General features: G+C 37.5%; 1 protein-coding gene and 1 long non-coding RNA gene across 5 annotated transcripts in view; one reads left to right on the top strand and one right to left on the bottom strand.

Annotated features, from left to right (window-relative positions):
- Positions 1 to 18,584, top strand: part of LOC308199452 (uncharacterized protein) — a 490,488-nt gene that overhangs the window by 377,971 nt on the left and 93,933 nt on the right. The gene's annotated exons all lie outside the window — the stretch shown is intronic.
- Positions 10,734 to 13,259, bottom strand: LOC308199215. Its single transcript, XR_013954498.1, has 2 exons — positions 13,018 to 13,259; positions 10,734 to 12,645 (listed from the first exon to the last, which is right to left on the bottom strand). It is a non-coding gene; the product is annotated as an uncharacterized lncRNA (long non-coding RNA).

Consider the following 18,584-nt stretch of genomic DNA (forward strand, 5'->3'; position numbering starts at 1 on the left):
AACAACAATGCTCTGATTCGTCATCTTCACTCTTCCCAGATAACTTTTGTCTTTGTCTTTATACAGCTGGGTTATACATTCTTCTGAATAAATAAGTGGCTGGTTACGAGAAACATAAAAGAAACCCTGAACTTTTTAGAGCATTAAATTACAGACAAATGACAAGGATTTCTTCATGTGAATACTATTTGTGGTAGACTTCAGTAAAACCAATCTCATGGTATAAGTGTGGAAACTTTGGTGTGTAACTTAAGAATTAATCTCTTGTGGTTAAGATGGCATTAGGTTATAAGCTTTAAGTGGAGAAACTGGTTTAATCTAATTTTCAGAATGGTGATGATTTTCCTCTCAACCAAGACAGAATCCCAGTAGATAATTAACTGTCTGTGGGTTTTGAGCTTCTTGTTCCGGAAGAGCAAGGCTAAAAGTTTTTTCAGAAGAAAAAATAGTGGAAGAAAAATGTTTTACATTTAGATGTGTCTGTAATAGAATTAATTTTCATTTTCATACTGTAGGAAGTTCCTGCGGAAGGAAAGAATGTCTAAACAGGTGTACAAAGGTAGGTTTTGATTAGCAAACATCAGCTTTCTTTCAAATTTCAGGTCAGTGCTACAATTACTGAATTAAAATCCAAATATATTTTATATTTTGTTAAATATAAAGCTAGAGTTCTGGTCACTAATCAGGTGCTGTAAACTAAAATATTTGCTTTTTTTTTTATTGAAAGGATTAATAAGGGACTTCGGGTCTGTGTAGCATTCAGTCATAAGTAATGTGTAGGTTCCTTGGTGTCTCAGAAACCTTTCTATGTTTGCTGCAACACACAAGTTCTGACAGAAAATGTGTTAGGATTCTCAGACCTTCTTAAGATTTTGTGACCAGACTCAAAATGTCCCCAGAGTTTTATGGCATAAAGTGACTGTGAAGCCACACACTTTCATTCAAAGGTAATGAATTTTAAGCTTCAGTACTGCTAAAATATTGTCAATCATGTAAAACTTGATCTAATGTACACTGAGGACAATGAGTGTCCTTGCTTCAGCGGGCATCAGATCAGCCCTTACTCTTCAATCTTCACTTTTATTAGTGTGATATCTTGAAGTCTTTCCAGATACTGCGTATGTTCCCACTTAAGGTAAATAATGGATCAGAAGCTTTTTCCCTTTACCACCTTCTTAAGACAGGCATAGATGATGAAAGTGGTAAGTTTGGGGGAAAAAAAAGTGTTAGAGGTATTAAAAGTAAATTTAAAGTCCAGTAAGTAACAGCCACTATAGAGTTACCTGGAATGATAGGGAGAAGAGGAGCAGATGAGCAGACAGGCAAAGTAAAACAGATTTGAAATGACCTGAGGAACTGTTAGTTGCTGTTCTAGTTGTTCCAGAAGACAAAGATGGGAGATCAGTGAAAGGAGAAACAAATTTACCTCTACAGCTCATGAGCAGCTTTTTCTCAGGACATACATTTTTTTCTGAATATTTTAATGAGAATAAGTAAAACTTCTTATGTTAAAAACCAATCTCCAAGAAAGTCAGACAGTCATCAGAATAAAATGGAGTTAGGGTGCCAAATTTCCATTCCTTTAGAGAGATTTCAGATGAACAGTATCTACACTGTGTTTAACAGTGACTGTGGGAAGCTGGTACGTGCTGAATCCTGTTATGCCCCGTAGTGGACACTCCCCCTTTCTGCTCCTTGACTACACCTTGTGATTTAATGTAGTATCACCAAATTCAATACAGTAGCAACACTATTGTAATTACATCAAGAAAGTGCAGTGCCTGTTGTTCATAAGCATGCACACAGCAAGCAGAGGAAGGAAGGAACTGGAGGAAGTTTCCCTGCAGGCTGCATTGCCAGAGTCTTCCTGGGCACACTTCTTCATACTCATGTAAATTAGGTGTGCATTTGTTCTGCTATAACATAAGGGGTCCAGTATCTGTAATGTATAAAAACAAAAACTGTAATGCCAGTTGAAAAATGTCTGCTGCATCTTTTTAAGATGGTGAAATTATCTGCACACTCTCATGAAGAAGAGTTAAAAACTCTAACACTTGTTGAGTGTTGTTTACGTATTAGCAGTATGGAGCAGTTGAAAAGTCATATTCAGTTGAAGAGTCATATTTTAAAGGGCTTTTAAATTTGCATGAACAACGATATTGAAGTGTTGTGAGATATTTTTTCTTGGTCAAAGAGAATTAATCCCGCCTCACAAATTCTGAAGCTTCCATTTCCAGACTATGAGCCAGTGTCTCTTTATGAAATAAAAAAAAAAAAAAAAGAAAAAAAGAGAGAGACTGAATCCAGTAGCATTATCTTTCTGCATTTGGCCTCCAGAGTCAGCGAAATCCACACTCAAACATCAAATCTCTCCTCCCTGTCATGTGTTGCTGAAGGCTGTTGGAGTGAGTGTCAGTGTCTCAGAAGACAGGGCATAACTTTCCTTTCAGTGGCTGAATTGGGATGATACCCTCTACTTAGGAAGTTGTGTAATATTTGCAAAGATTAAAAAAATATATCTACCACCAAAAAAAATGTGATAGGAGTTTGGTCTTGCAACTACGTATAGCTTGGTCTAAACAAAATGAAGTGATGGTGTCCTTATAAAATATATTGATGACACAATTCCTTAGGCCCGGAATGCAACAAAAGAGCTATAATGTACAAAGTGCAATGTTTTGCATTTAAAAAGCAAAGACCAGTAATTTCATCAATAAGACAAACTCTTCAGCTGAGGGGGGCAGAGGAGCAGAAGGGCCTTGCAGCATTAATTAGTTAGATATTGGCTAGAGGCCAGTTGCAAGATGCAGCTGTTTTTCACAGCTGAACTTTTCAGCTGAGGTAAAGTCAAATCTCATCTGCAATACCATGCACTGCTCTAGTTAAACAATTTGAAAGATGTTGGAATACCTGAAGCAGAAATGTTTTAAGATGGATGCAGCTGAGGGTCTTGACAACCCCTTTTGGACTCTGGAAAGGAAAGAGATGAAATGGTTAAAAATCATCCCTTGAGGGTTTGCTCAAATAACAGCATAGTACCTTGTGGCAGGAGCACCATTGCTGGGATTGTGGTGTGGAGTGTGCTGAGTAGTTCTGCTACTGCTTGGTCTGGATTTAAGAGACTGCACCTTTTCCCACCATGTGAATTTTGCCACCAAGGAGAGGAGAGAAACTTCAGCCTCCACGTTCATATCTGTGCAATATCTGCCTTTTGGTGGAATCCTTTTAGGAATATTCCAACAAAGTAAGAGCTAGGAGTAGATCCCTGTCTAGCAATCAAGTAAGTGCAGGGAGAAGAAATTACTTCAGGAGAAAAAAAAAGGGTGCAAAATCAGCACTGTTGCAAGTTCAATTCATTATACATCTTTACGTATATAAAAATATATATTTATAATTGTATATAAGCACGCACATGGTATGAATAAATGCTTTCTGGAGATCTGAGAGTTTCTGGAGTACAAAGACTAGTGCTTATGAGGGAGATTATATAAAATGATATGCTATAGTAGGCATTTGCACTGAATGGTACTGAAAAGTCCTTTTAGCCATGTATGCTGGGTTCAGAGCTGGGAATGTATGTTTCTAGATACTCATGCAGTGACATCAATTACTGGGATTTAGAAGTCTGTATGTCATACGAACAATATTTTCTAATCATAGAATCACTTATGTTGGAAAAGCCCTCCAAGATCATCTGGTCCAACCTTTAACCTAGCACTGACAAGTCCACCATTAAACCATTTCTCTAAGCACTACATCAACACAATTTTTGAAGACCTCCACGCACGGTGACTCAATTACTTCCCTGGGCAGCCTGTTCCAATAGTTGACAATGCTTTCAGTGAAGAAATTTTTCCTAATATCCAACCTAAACCTCCCCTGGTGGAACTTAAGGCCATTTCCTCCTGTCTTATCACTTAGTGCTTGGGAGAAGAGACTGATCCCCACCTCTCTATATCCTCCTTTAAGGTAATGTCTAATGTTCTAATGTGATGGAAAAGTAGACTTAATCCTTCCTATAAACAGCACATGAAACACCCTGTGACACACACTGTTCAGTTCTATAACAGCATTCCTATAAACCATACACAAAATGGTAATTTCATGCAGCCTCAAACTCATAGATCGAACGAGGTTTGGTAATTAACTGTTATTTTTCATAGGCTATCTTTAGATATATTTGTCAGAATGAGTCAAAAAGCTAGAAATGCCATATTACGTGGTTGTATTTGGTAAGATATCAAAGCTGTTAATGGATCAGTAGAGCAAAATAGATTATTGATTTTCTCAGCTATTAAATGAACAGATTATGCACTATAGCAGGGATAAAGATTTGCAAAGTATAGATCCCTAAAGATGTCCATTGCCTTCAGGATCGAATGCAGACAAAAATGCATGGAAATGCTCTTCAGTGGAACCAATAAATTCAACGATGTTGAAAGCCTGTATTTCTGTAACATTCGAAGCATTTAGGTTATGGATCTTTTTTTCTTCCATCCTTTCCTTCCATGCTTTGAACAGCAAAGTTCTGAAATTTTAGTTTTTAGAGCAGTGGAATTCTAGCTGCAGACATCAAACCCTATGGATGTTTAATCAGATAATGTTTGCAATCCTATTACAAGCCAACCTATGTTACAGGCTTGTATTTTTTCGATGAGTGAGAAAGAGAAAATGTCCATGGAAGATAATATATTCAAGGAGAGTTTCAGAGCTTAAGCCTGCCTTCCTTCCACCCCTCCACCCTCCCCCTCCAGTTTTATGGCACTGTCTGCAAGACTCAGACATCTTGTACTTTAACACTTAATTGTGGAAAGCAATGATAGCACCATCAGATACTGCCAGGTCAGCTTTCGGATGTGTTCTGCATTGGTTCCTGTGGCACGCTCATTTTATTTATATTTCAACATATCTGAATTTAAATGTATCATCTGGCTTCATAGAAAAAAAATAGTGTATGCTATGTTTGAAAACTGAAGTAAAATAAGTTTATTTACAGCAGGTGATTCTTGTTCACAAGAAAGAGGCTTCTGTTAAATACAGGAGCCCCCCAGGATTTATCTGTGAATTAGGAGTAAATTTCTACGTCGAGGCCCTCTGCGGCAGAGGCAGCAGGGGTTATTTCTCCTACCTGCCTAGGGCCCAGGTCACCTGTGTGACTGCAGATTCAAACATGTTTTTGGAAGATGATTGCTGATAACAGCAGGAGTTTGATGGTGATCTTATCCATTTGGATTTTGTTTCATTTGGGATATCCAAGGGGCTTGCTCTATGTATTTGTCTTATCATGGAACCATAGAGTGGTTTGGGTTATAACAGGCCTTAAAGATCATCTAATTCCAGTCTCTCTGCCATGGACAGGGTTACCTCTCACTAGACCAGGTTACTCAAAGCCAGAGGTCTTCCTAGAAGCTTTATTCGTTCAGTTCGTTCGTGCTCCATTTTAGCGCATAGAGAGAGCCCTGGGAAAGGTAGATGTTAAGGACAGAGGTGTTGCCAGTGCTTTCAAGAAGCTGCCCTGAGCTTTTTCCTAAAACCTAGGTATGCAGCTATGTATTGCCCTCTCCATGACTAGTTGTGTGCAGTGTGAATAAGATTTAAAGTATCATCTTGGCATGCAGAAAGAAATGATGGTAATACAGTGGATAGTTCTTATCCTTTTTTCTTTTTCTTTTTCTTTTTTCTTTTTAGGTAAGGTTTTGTTCCTCTTGTTCAAGAGATTTGATATATCTGGGGGTTACTTTTTGAAACATGCACTAAAATTATGACTAGGTAACCTATGTCACTATTCACATTTCTGTTGTAACAGCTTTTCTGTTATAAGTAACAGTTTTCTTTCATATGAAATAACATGTTGAGTGGTAGGGGACGTAGGCTGTCTCATGTTTCATGTAGGAAAGATGTTGTTCCCAGCTAGTTGCTGTGAAGCAAACATCTTTCTTCAAGTTTGTTCTGTATGAGTATCCCTCAAAGAGGAAGCCCAAAAGTGGATGTTCTTTCTGTTTTCCTTTAAATTAAATTTTACTTACTTATCCGTCAAGTATCTGATTTTATTCACTCCTTCATTTTGTGAAGTGCAAAACACAATCTTATCTATGAACCTCTGTGCTTTGGGGATTCAGGTTGTCTTGATGTCTCTCCTTCTCTGTCTTCCTGGTTTTTAAAGAGCTTTTGTTTTATTTATGTGCATGCCCTTGGAGGCATTTTCAAAGTGACATGGCATAGATAAAATTATAACCATTTTAAAGATTGATATATTAGGGTACAAAATGTGTTAAGTGGTGTGTAAATTTAAGCTTGTTTCTTATTTTCATAATCAATCTTGACGTCTTTTCCACTAGCCCTCATTTTCTCTGAGTAATGTTGCAAGAAGTGACAGCAAATTTTTTTTAAACCATACATTTCCTGAAAAGAATTGTATGTCAAAATTACTAAATATAAAGCAAATATATAACTGATTGTAAAATGCTCAGTAATGCTGAGTATTGCAGTGTTGTCGTTTGCGTTCATCTTACTTCTATTACTTCAGTATCTTCTTATTATTGGCATTCTTTATCTACACACTCTATTTTTATACCCTACTTGTAGCTAAGTTAGAATATTCTATCAGTGAGTGCCAAATTATTCTGAGACTATAGTCTCTGTCAGAGGTAGCTTTTTATTTCTTCCATCGTATTTTCCTAGATTTTTTTGAACAGTTCACTTGAAGTTACCCTCTCTAGTTTTGGCAAAATAAATCATGAGAGTTCAAATTACCTAAGGTCAAAAACCTTTTTCCAGAAGGACTTACATACTAAATGTATTAAGAAATGCGTTGTAACTCTTAAAAGGCAAAGTGATGAATAAGTTATCAAAGGAACTTTTAACAAGAGTGGAAGTAATATATATCCCACAGGAAGCTATTATGAGACCATTAATACCACAAGCCAAAGTTTTACTTATTGAATATAATCTAAATTGCATTGAACTCACCAACTATCAAGGGAAATAACTGAGTTGCTGTGGCCTTGTGGTTGATCCATTCATTTTATTTTTCAAAATACCTTTCTTCCTCCACTCTTTATTTACATTAACAGTTCAAATAAAATTATATGAGCTACAGTGATTTGGAAATCCATTGTTCATAACAGGGTGGTGTTCTTTGCCTATGAATAATAGAGAAATTTTTCCTGATTGTCTACATGTGATGCCTCCAAACACTAAGGTTTTACTTGTGTAATTTACTACACAAAAGGAGACATGCAGTAAAATATTACAAACGGCAGCACTTGAGCCATACAGTGCTCTGCGTGCAGTGCTCTTTTAGACCCTCTGAGCATGTTACATTTTGGTTGCACCCTTCTTGAAAGACTGTGAGCGTGGCCAGCACAGTGCTGGAGCAGCTGGTTGGATTTGCTGGAGTTCCTCATGCCTTCCAAGCTGAAGGTGTGCTTGGGTGTTCTGGGAAATGATGGCCAAAATGACTTTGCAACTTACCTCACTTACAGACAAGTAAGAAGTGGTGGTTAAGGGAGCAGCTTCTCTGTTGTGCAAACTATCTGTAAATCCCAAATGCTAAGTTGCTGCGGGCGCTACAGCAAGCGCTGGTGTGCAGGGAGAAGAGGAAGCCTATTTAGGGTGTGCAGGGGACTGATGTATCTCTGTGCCATGTGCATCCAGAAGTGCCTCTGCCTCATGAGGAGCACTTGCCCATGACCATGTTCTGGGGTGAGGCCTGGCCCTGGCTGCAGATGCTGTTGGAATCAGTGGTGGCTCTTTCCTGGCCAGGACCCTAGTAGCACCTGCAGTCTGCTGAACATGCTTGCACAGGTCCCAGCTTGAGGACCTGCAAGTGCCCAGTCCTCTAGCAAGGCAGCTTCTTGGTAGCTCTGGCCTTCATATCTGCAAATCAGAGCTGTCCAAGCAAGGATGGTCATCGTGCTCATCCCACCAGTGCTGTCTTATCTGTCACCAAGCCATCAGTAATGTGGTCTCATTGCTGCTCCTGCGCTGACACCTCATCTGTCAGCCCCTGGGCCATCTCCTGTCTGGTGCTGGCTGCTGCCTGACATCCCCTCCTGCAGCTAGATTATGTGACTGCGTATGATTTCATTGCTGCTCTTTCCTTTCTCTTTGCCCTCATGTGCTGTGGGATGATGGCAAACAGCTGTTTCCTTGTGAATCTCCTCATGTGAATCCCTGAGCACCACTCCGGGCAGTTTTATTGAACACTGCTTTCCCTTCTCACCCCTTTTGGTAGCAAGGTTAGCTTATCCTCATGAGTTAAATACATCCTCACAACTGTTACTGACTGTACTGACTGTGCTACAATTAAGTATTACCAGCACTGTTTTAACCTGGAAACAGTTAACCCCATTTGTTCTTGAGAACCAAAAGGCACGTTGCATAAAGACAGAATTTTGCAGTTTTTGCTGTCTGGCAGAGTGAGATCTCATTTTGATATATTTAAAGAAAATGGCTAGGTCAAAGAAAAAAATAAGTTTCTCCTTGGACTCTGGGTTGTTTCCAGAAGAGAGGAAAACCGAGGCAGGGCTGGATGCCTGCATTTTCCAACCCAGATGGTTAAAGTTTCCAGCATTCTGCACAGCATTGGTTTTAAACCAGGTCTCTTGCAGTGTCCTTGCACTAGAAATTTTTGTAGGTAACTTGAGCAGATTAAAATTCCACCTATTGTATAAATATATTATTTCAAATATTTCTCATTTGTATATTGCATGTGTGTGTGCTTACTATTGGTAAGCTGTGAGAAGAGATTTATCATGAAGCCCACCATGCACTGGCTATAGCCAGAGCCTTCATTTCCCCACTGCTGTCAGCTGAGCCAGACACGGGGCTAGCTGAAGAAATATCACTGAATTTGAAAGTCCCACATTGATCACAGCCAAATACACTTCACTCCTATATTTTCTTAAAAAAAAAAGATGAACATGGACAAAATATGAAGCAAAGAAACTTTGCACCTTGAAGGTATCACAAGGCTGTACAGAAGGATCCCTACACTGTGGCACTCTCTCATGGTGAGTCAAGGTTATGCTGTTTTTGAAGTCAGTGAGGGAAGCCTTTGCAGTTACATATTTCATCATACAGGTGCTAAATACAGGCCATATATTTCATGTTACTAGTTCCTTAACCAACCCCATCTAAAATATTTATTAGTGTCTCCATTATATTTTGGTAGGCCATTAACCTCACTTTCCCTTTCAAGCTCCTCAAATTAAAACATTATCCTAAGATACATAAGAAAAAAATCAATTAAATAGGATAAACTATCAGGCAATCCCCCCCTGTAATGGAGAGAACAAAGCAGAGCATCGTGTCGTTTTTGTAACAATTAGCTTCAGTGGAACAAAAGCTTTTGAGAGGATTCTACTTCTTTATTTATCCTTTCTGTTCTGCATTTTTAGAGTGGTGCATTCAACGATCAATCATACAGCACATACCAAATAGCCAAGCAGTTTTAGTTGATGCTTATTATGTATGCCCTTCACGTTTTTTGGCAACTTCACTTCTATGACTCATTTTATCATGAGCTTCCACTTTGATGGCCTTTAAACTATCTATCCATAGCTGTTAAAATGACTGCAAAGCTTGAAATTCTTTCTTGGCACGACTTAATTCTATAACCCAATTAAATCAGATGGTGTGAGCTGCTTCTTGAGCATTCTTGCATGTATCTCTTATTGCTCCATTTTCACTTTTTCAAACGTTGAAGTTTGAGGAAGCCTAAGTTTCTTGCCTTTGTTTTCATGTAATACAACCAGGACTTCTTTGTCATGAAAGTGGATTTGATAAGAACTTAAGGGTTGAAAGATTTAAGATAGATTTTTTTAATTTGTCCATGACAAAATTGAAATGTATTTTTACATCACCTGATTCTTAGAAGTATGGCTAGATTAGATTAGCATACCCTGCTGGGACAGATACGAGTTCTCAAATGTCTGTTTGTACTTGTTGTTGCTTTTCCTTTCCTGAGAGAACCCTTTACATGCACACTGAATATCCTTTTCAGTTGCAGAGTGGGGAAGTGTTCTGCGTGAGCCTCTCTGTATTGTTACAGTACAGGATGGCATGCATCTCTTCAGATTGCATTAAAATGGTCGTGCTAAATAGAATTACCATCTGTCTACGCTTTAAGTACACGCTAATCCCACTTCTTATTTGAGTCCTATGTAGGAATCTGCTGCTGCCCACTGTTGGAAACAGAGCAGCAGGTTTGCCACATATGGCAGTTCTGCATTTTGATTTCACATAGCAAGCTCTTACGATCCTGAGGAGGCAGGAGCAGGTGTAGTTATTTATTAGTAGTAAAAACTGTGCAAGTGTGAGAGCAGGTTCACTTTGGCCATTCACTTGAGGGCAAGGAGCAATGTTTATGCCTGCCTTTTTTCTGCCAGTCTGTCTCCTGTCACTGTTTAAAACACCTCCAAGCTGACTGGTGTTTGGGAAGTTCTTGATAGTTGTCACGAAGATATTAGGATATTAGAATGTCAGAGGATAGGGGACTCTGGGACCATGTAACATTACTTTTTTTCTTTGATGTATTGCACATAATAATTAGAATTTTATCATCATTAATTTTACTCCTTTTCATTAAAAAAAGTGTGTGATGTTATGTGATGATACTGTAAGAAGACTTAGCTGTGGGATACCACTGAGGTGTGTCACCAGCAAGAGTACTAAAAATGGTATTTAATTGTGCTAGAAAAACTGTGTTAGCAGCAAATCACAACATTGTAGAATAAACCAGTTATAATTTGGTACAAAGAAGAATGCTGTACTAATCTGCATTGGTAGCTGTATGGTGTTGGTTTTACAACTTGCAGCTCTTCTTCTTCACAGAATGAGTTTATTTGGTGTTTGATCTAGACAAATTTTGACCTAATTTTGAGAACTTTTCTTTAATATATTTAGTTAACTTGTACAATTATTAGTATATTAGTATATTTCAATACTAAGGAGGGAATGATGCATATATTTGTGATAGCTATGAGCAGATATCAGTTAATTTTTATAAAATAATGACCCAAAATTGATACCTTTTTTTTTTCCAAGTAAGAAATGAGCAGTGACATTGGGTGACTTACACCAGGTTAAAAAAAAAAAAAAAAAAAAGGAGCTAGTGTCAGAGCCAAAGTGTAATTATTAGTAATCCCAGTTTCTCACAAATTTAATTGGAGCACAGCTTTCTCTTGCTCAGTATTTATTGTTAGGGAAAGTGACTTAGGGAATAGATTGTCTTCCTTGACTGTATTTACATATCATGTCAGATTATAAAAATTTAAACTCTTCTTCAGGAATTATGTACTTTTCTGTTGAGCAGCAGCATGTGAACTGGGGAGTGTTAAATTGACAACACTGGACAGAATCACTGTGCTAAAGAGAGATATAAGGGATGTCACCCTTCACTAGTGTTTTCTGTTTATTCAGTTTTACATGCATAACATTAATTTGAAGAGTTACTAATGAAATGCAAGTGTGGAGGCCAGATTGTGACCTTACTCACTCACTGAATTCATGGCATTCAGAAGAATCACGATGGATTTGTATTGCTTAGTTTTCACTTAGGAGCTTATACCAGATAAGCTATTTATAAGTCAACCCCCTTTCTGTAACAAAATAAAACTTTTTCTGAAACAAAAACTGCTTTATGCTAAAAATTGTTATCAAGGGGTGACAATGCAAAGAACAGAGAATTTGGAATGGCAGATGTTCCTGTACCTGTATTTTTAAATGCATACTTATAATTAGAAACAGAGAAACTTGGAGGAGGTAGAATAATGGTTATTTAAAATTAAGCATATATTCATGCTTTGAATCTTGTGCATACTTAAGATGTTTAAATAGAAAGGGTTTGTGGATTTTTATTTTCTCGTTAATGCACAATTTATGTGTATTCTGCCACTTAGCAGTAACAGGGGATGCCCAAATAAATCCATTGCACTGAGGGGATCTCATAGAGTGTGAACAACTAATGACTTCTTTATACCTGTGGAAATGCAAAAATGTCTCTTTAGAGATCTGAACATTTAAAGTGAGAATGCTGCATTAGGTGTTTATGGTGCGTAGCCAATAATGCAATTTAAGGTATAGTTCTCTCATGATTCAAAAAAGTGATGACATGTAGCCATTTTTACTGTTGTTATTCCAAATATTGGTAAATATGATATTAAATATGTAAGAAAACAACACCAGTAACTAATGAAATTATCTCGATGCAAATTAGGTTATTATGTTCTTACTAAATTTTAAGGACAGGTACAAAAATTATCTGAGTAAATTAAATGGAACACTTTTACTTTCTCTTTAAGTCTGATACAAGCCATTGGAACCAGAGAAATCTTGTCCATGGTTATACTTTAGGCAAATAAATTTATAACATATCACCTCCTAAATATGTATGAGTAACATAGTGCAGTGCTTGATGTGATGAGGAACACAAAGAACAGTTAAGCCTAACTGAAAAAAAAAAAAAAAGAATTCTATCTTTTGTTACGCTTGTTTTCTAGTCTGTAACATGCCTTCCACTCCCCAGTGCTGTAACCTTTGAAATAAACTGTTGTAGCAGTCTTTTTCCAGGGCCTCTGTGCCGGTATCCTCTGCCTTGTTTCATGCTGTTGTTGTCTTGCTGTGATTCTTCTGGCCTTGCACCTAGAGGAGATCCAAAACAAGTATTCCACACGGAATGTTATTCCCAAGCAGACATACGGCAAAGCAAAGAACCTCTCTCTCTCAAATCCTATACCTGTGTTCAACATACTGGTCTACACTGCTGCAATTTACTTGTGCTATAATACTTTGCATCCAGCCAGAAATTTACATAGTGTTCAGCTCTGTGCCTGGGAACTTTCCATCCTGTTTCATCTTTATGAGACCTGTTCATAAAGAAGTTGTTTCTATACAAGCACTAGTACAGTTAATAAATCTGTTAGACATCAGGTTGGAGTGAAACTACTAGTTCAGATAAAGAGAATTTTTTTCCCCGAGTTAATTAAAAGCACACAACATAGGGTCACTACTTACCCTACAATGAAATTCCTCTCAGTTTGATTTCTCTGATTTGGGGACTTCATATCCTAATTCCAGATTTCTGTATGTCTTCAAAATACGTTTAGAGATAAATATAGAACAAGGTCATGATCAGGCTTGGGTAGTATTTCTTTAGCAATATTTTCAAAAAGGTTTTTCAGAAGGCTGGAATGGTCAGACAAAGCTTTTTATTCTGCTTTTTCTCTGAGATGAATAAAGCTAGCTCTTAAAAATCTGACGCAATCTAATCTTTTGATGTCCCTTAACTCCAAAGAAAATGGAATCGTTCCGGAGGGAGGTCCAAAGAAACTCCAGAAAGAATCTGGGAGAGCTTTGAAACTGATAACCAGCTGGTAGTGAAGCAGCAGGCTGCTACAGAAAGTGCTGAAAATCTAATAATAGCCTTGGAAAGAATGGCTAGCTAGCTTATGCTTTCAGAATATCTGGCTGAGTATATCCCCTTTATCCAATACCTAAGTATTTCAGCTCAAAGACCACCTGTGTAAATGATCCCTTTTAAGGATGTGAGGTATAGAGGTGTACTATGTAACGTGTGTTCTTTGCTCTATATAATCCTAATCACCATATCTTTAGTTGACTGGCTTCTGATACATGACATCTAAGATTGTATTATTCTTGTTTAAAAAAGAATGAATGTATATACGCAGAGAAAATTACTTCTCTCTTTTCTCCAAAAGACGGAAAGCTATATAGGCTTATAAAATGACATCATAACTGAGTGTGCTTAGAAAATTACATTATGTGCTTTTCTTTGAATTTCTCTACTCTGGTGGTATGGAAAGATTTTTTTAAGACCTCAAAGCTTTACATTGATGCTGAATAATTCAATCTTCGATGCATTACCCATGTGAAATAGGTTACTGCTAAATGTTATTCCATAGACTGGCTCTTCCAGCCATAGGGAGACTGAGGGCATACATAGACCACATAACGTGACACTGTGGAGACAGATCTGTCCTGAATTAGGTCAGAAGTCTGTATGATACAAACATTATTAGGTTTTATCTATCCAGTAAGGATGTTCACAGATATTCTGAAAGGGCAAAGCTAATTTTTAATTAGTCATATTTACCATAAAACTAGCTTAGTTTTGTTGCACAGTAATAAGCTATATTACAAAGCACAACATACCTGTACTAGCCATGCTGTTAATTTGCCACAGGGGTAAGACAGTAAATATAAAGGAAAACCTAGAGTAGTGGATTCAAATGGAGTTGACTTTACTGTGCATCTTTATAATGCATGGTGTCTCCTGATTTTCTGAGTGCACTAACAGCTCCAGTTCTGTACTGACACGCACACAACCTGGCCTGTCACTCTGCTGAAAAGGGTGTGTTTGTCAGGTAACAAAAATAGTTGGAAAGTGATCTGAGAATCTCAGGGCATGTTGTTGCTCACAGACCACCCATTCTATCCACAGGGTTTATGCGGGTATATTTTTGGAGTGGATCCACCACACCTAGCATGTTTTTCAGGCTGTCCTCTAAAGAGGATGTCTCAGTTTAGGAACTGCTGGTATCAGGTGATGAATTAACAGAAATGAATGACCTTTGCCAGATGCTAACCAAGGTTCCATCCCATTTCCGTTCTCAGACAACAGGAGGGGGCGAAAGAACAGTTTATTACAGTTTACAACTGTACAGCCATTACGATGTTATGCTATCCTGTGCAGACTGGCACTTTGAATGACAGGCAATGGGCTCATAAACAGAGGCCAGAAGTTTTGGCTTCAACATCTTAGTTCTTCTAGTATATAAATAGTGCCACAAATCATACTCCAGGGAAGAAATCCAAAATTTTCTGTTCATTGTTGGAATATAAATTGGAAGAAGTCAAGCGCTTGAAAACTAAGCAGGTATTTTGATAAGTTTGAGCCATGAGGAGAAAAGGTTTCCTGATGTGACTGCTCAATACTGAGAAAATGTGAGCAGACTAGCAGAGACTGCAAAATGCTTTGAAATAAGCAACTGAATAATAAGCGGATAAGGAACTAAGGAGACGAAAGAGAAGAAAAAATGAGAATGAGCAGCTGAATAATAAGTGAGGTAAGAACTGAAGAGACCTAAAAGAGAGAGAGAGAGAGAGAGAACATACAAATAGAGAGGCGTTTGTGAACTAGAGAGCACAGGAGGAGGAGTGAGATGTGTTTTCTCAGTGTTAAGAGTCCACCAGACTGAAAAAAATGCACTGCCAAAATTTCAAGCTAGGGTACCCAGAATTTATTATCTAAATTTAAATGCCAACTGTAGAGCCACTGGCCTGATTTCAAAAGCAGTTCAGGCCTTACTGACCCATGTTGATTCAGCACTGCAGACACCCACCAGTGTAGTCTTAGAGGCTGGAACTTGGGCTGGGATAGTCACATTATTTTTTGCAGTGCTTAAACTTAGAGCTTTATTCATCCAACTGCTGTGTCCTCTGTTGCAGTACAGTAGTAGTAAAAATTCCGTAATCTGTGCCATTGATTTTATAAGTAAGTAACATTCTGGTTTTAAGAATATTAACAACTTGATGTATTTATTTCTTCATATTTTGTTTCTTCTATGAGTAAGTTATATTTTATTTTTCCAATTAAAGAAAATAAGGTGACAAATCTAAATTCTTTTCCAGGATACAAAAAGGCAGGTAATGTCTGAGGTGAGGCAGACTTCATGCTTATTAGTACATTGTTTGTACTTCATTATGAACTCTAGAACTCTCAATTTCATATTTTGCTATCCTTTCCAAACTGCTTCAAGATGGATACATTTAATCCTTGTATCAGGCACTATTGTGTCATAACCAACACATTGGCAGTCTTTAAACAAGAGATAAGCTTTGAGATCTTCAGTCAATTATTTGTAGTTTCTAAAGCTTTAAATCTCATCAGTGAAAATCATCTTTTCTTTCACAAAAGTTATCTTTTGCATAAAAGGTAGAGATTTACTAGACTTACATGGTCATGTGGCATCTTCACACTTGGTATGAAGTCAGCTGTTCATCATCCTCCAGGTAGATTCATGTGTGAGAGAGAAGTACACACACTTCCGGAACTCATACTCTGGGTGAGTTTAGCGAACAAATAGATACGTACATTTGAAAGGTAATAAAATTATATAATGCAATTTGACCACTCAAGTAAAAGCCAACTACTTGGAATTTGAACACAAAGATTGGTTAGTGAATTTTAAAAGGCTTCCTGCTTTAAATTATTTATCCTTTCTTATGACAGAAAACAATCAGACCTCATTTTACAGTACGATATCAGATTAACAGATTTTTTATTCTATTTTTTTTACCCATGATATTCATCACTACTGATTTAGAACAGTTGAAAGTAACCAGTGCAAGGATCACTAATATTCCCTTCCAGAATAGTAACAGGAAGTGCTTTTGCATATGCATACTATTTGGAGTTGTTGGTTGTACTCAGGTAGCTAAACCACAAAGAAATACATTTAGTCACTGTACAAATGTTCCTACAGGAGGAAGACAAAATTATTTTAGGTTATTGTTATTCAGTTCTTCAGTCAGAAATATAAGACAATATTGATAGAGCTTTTGCCAGACAACTTCGGTTTCCCACATGTGTACTTTCTACAGTTACAAACATGCCAGAAGAAATAAAAGACAGATATAAGTGGCAGGAAGCCACACAGAACTGAAGCTACAAAAAGTTGTAGGAAGAAGTGCCAGGATGAAGCAGCTGTAATGACAGTACTAGTTACCTTGGTCCATGAGGATCCTTAGTCATTCAAAACCAACCATTGTTTTCCCTTGGTTCTTCCTTATTATTGTATGCATAAATGCAAATGCAACAGTTAGTGCAAAGCTAGTGCAGAGCCCATTTCCTCCCAGTCTAATCTTTAATTGCAAGTAATGAGGAATATAAAATAATGTGTAGGAAAAAGTAGGAAACATCTTTATCTTCTCATTTTTCAGTTCTCATTGAAAACAAGATTGAAGTTGTGTGTGCCTTACAGCACATCTTCATCTTCAGTGCCTTCTCTTTCTTTGAGGAGCAGCTTCTATGTAGCAAAGTTTTTTGCTAGCCTGGAATGTACTCAGGCAACAAAAGCTTGAAAGAAACACTTCTGTAGTTCAGTGAAGCTTTTGATATGCTGTCACCTGGGAAAGTAGATGGACTGAAATGAGGACCAGACAGAGGAATATAATGTAACTGAAGAACTGCTTCAAGAGCATATGACGAGATGCATATGGTGAATAGAAGTTAGCAAACTGGAGGAGTTCCATAAGCATCTGTGTTGTAGTGCTCCAAAGAAGTGAAAAATAATATTTGGTGATGAAATTCCCAGGGAGGGGATAAATAAATAAAAAAAGTTGAAATGCCTGATTAGGACATTGCATATGAAAAAATAAATTATTTTGTTTAGTGAAATTTTAGAAATACAATGAAGTTTAATAGCACTTCTTAAAAAAAAGATATTTAAGGTTTAATCAAGCTCTTCAGCTGTACAACAAAGAGTTCTACAAACTGGAGATTCATAATTTGTTGGTGGATAGACTATCTGAATGTATATCTAGGCATCACAGATGACTGGAGCTATCAATGTGCCAAGACCATGAATAAGCTCACTGTGACTTTATTGTCTGTCAGACAATCCGTTTCTAGTGGATGTATGGAACCAATGCTGGCAGTGTTCAAAGCACTGTTAAGTTCTTACCTGAAATACTGTGTTGAAATCTGAAAAACTGAATTCAGACTGGATTGGAGAGGAAGCTGTGGTATCTAACAGCATAGCGGATTAGGTCAAAGGTTACAGGTCCTTTCCTAGTCTTGTTGCAGTGAAGTTTATTTTATATTTCCTAGGTACTGATATTATGATTCCACTCTGTTGTTGATGGTGATGGTTTTAATCAAACTATCAAGAGTTGTTTTTATCACTTTTGATTGAACTAGCACCAGATTTTCTTTGTCTATGCACACTGTAGTGTCCACACAATGGGGCTATTGACACAGTGTGCCTAAGTAGATACAGCACACTACTCGCCTTCTTGCACATCTCCCTGCTGTTTGCTTTCAATGAGATGCTAAAGTGATGCCTGCTCTCTTCTGCTTTCCTCTGGGCAAAAAGTAATTTTTTTTATTATTGTTTTTTTCTAACGAGGAAGAAAATTTACTCTGAATGTACATTTTTATGTGTAAAACTAGAAATACGTTACATAAAAGGCCTCACATTCCAGTGTTTCTAGCTGAGTTTTAGTTCTCAAGTAACATTTGACAGTGTGAAATAGTCTAAAATCCAGTTAAAGTATGTGTCTGAACAGATTAAACAGTCCTAAATGTAATTCCATATCTTACTCTTAAATTGTAGTTGAAAGTCAAGATGCTGTTAAGTAGTGACTAGCTGGATTTGTTTCAAAAATTATCTTCTTATAGGTTCCAGTACGAAGCTTAATGTTCTGGTGTAGAGGTTCTTCAAGGTTTTCCCACTTCTTGATTTATTCCAGAAGGGGTTCTCCTACTCCCAGATCCATCGCATTCCCTCTGCTGAATGGAACAGTTTTTGCAGTTCTGGTGTCTGTGCAGGGGGGTCAGC

This window comes from Anser brachyrhynchus (genome assembly GCF_964034855.1).
Source record: "Anser brachyrhynchus genome assembly, chromosome: 8".
In the NCBI taxonomy this organism is placed as follows: domain Eukaryota; kingdom Metazoa; phylum Chordata; class Aves; order Anseriformes; family Anatidae; genus Anser; species Anser brachyrhynchus.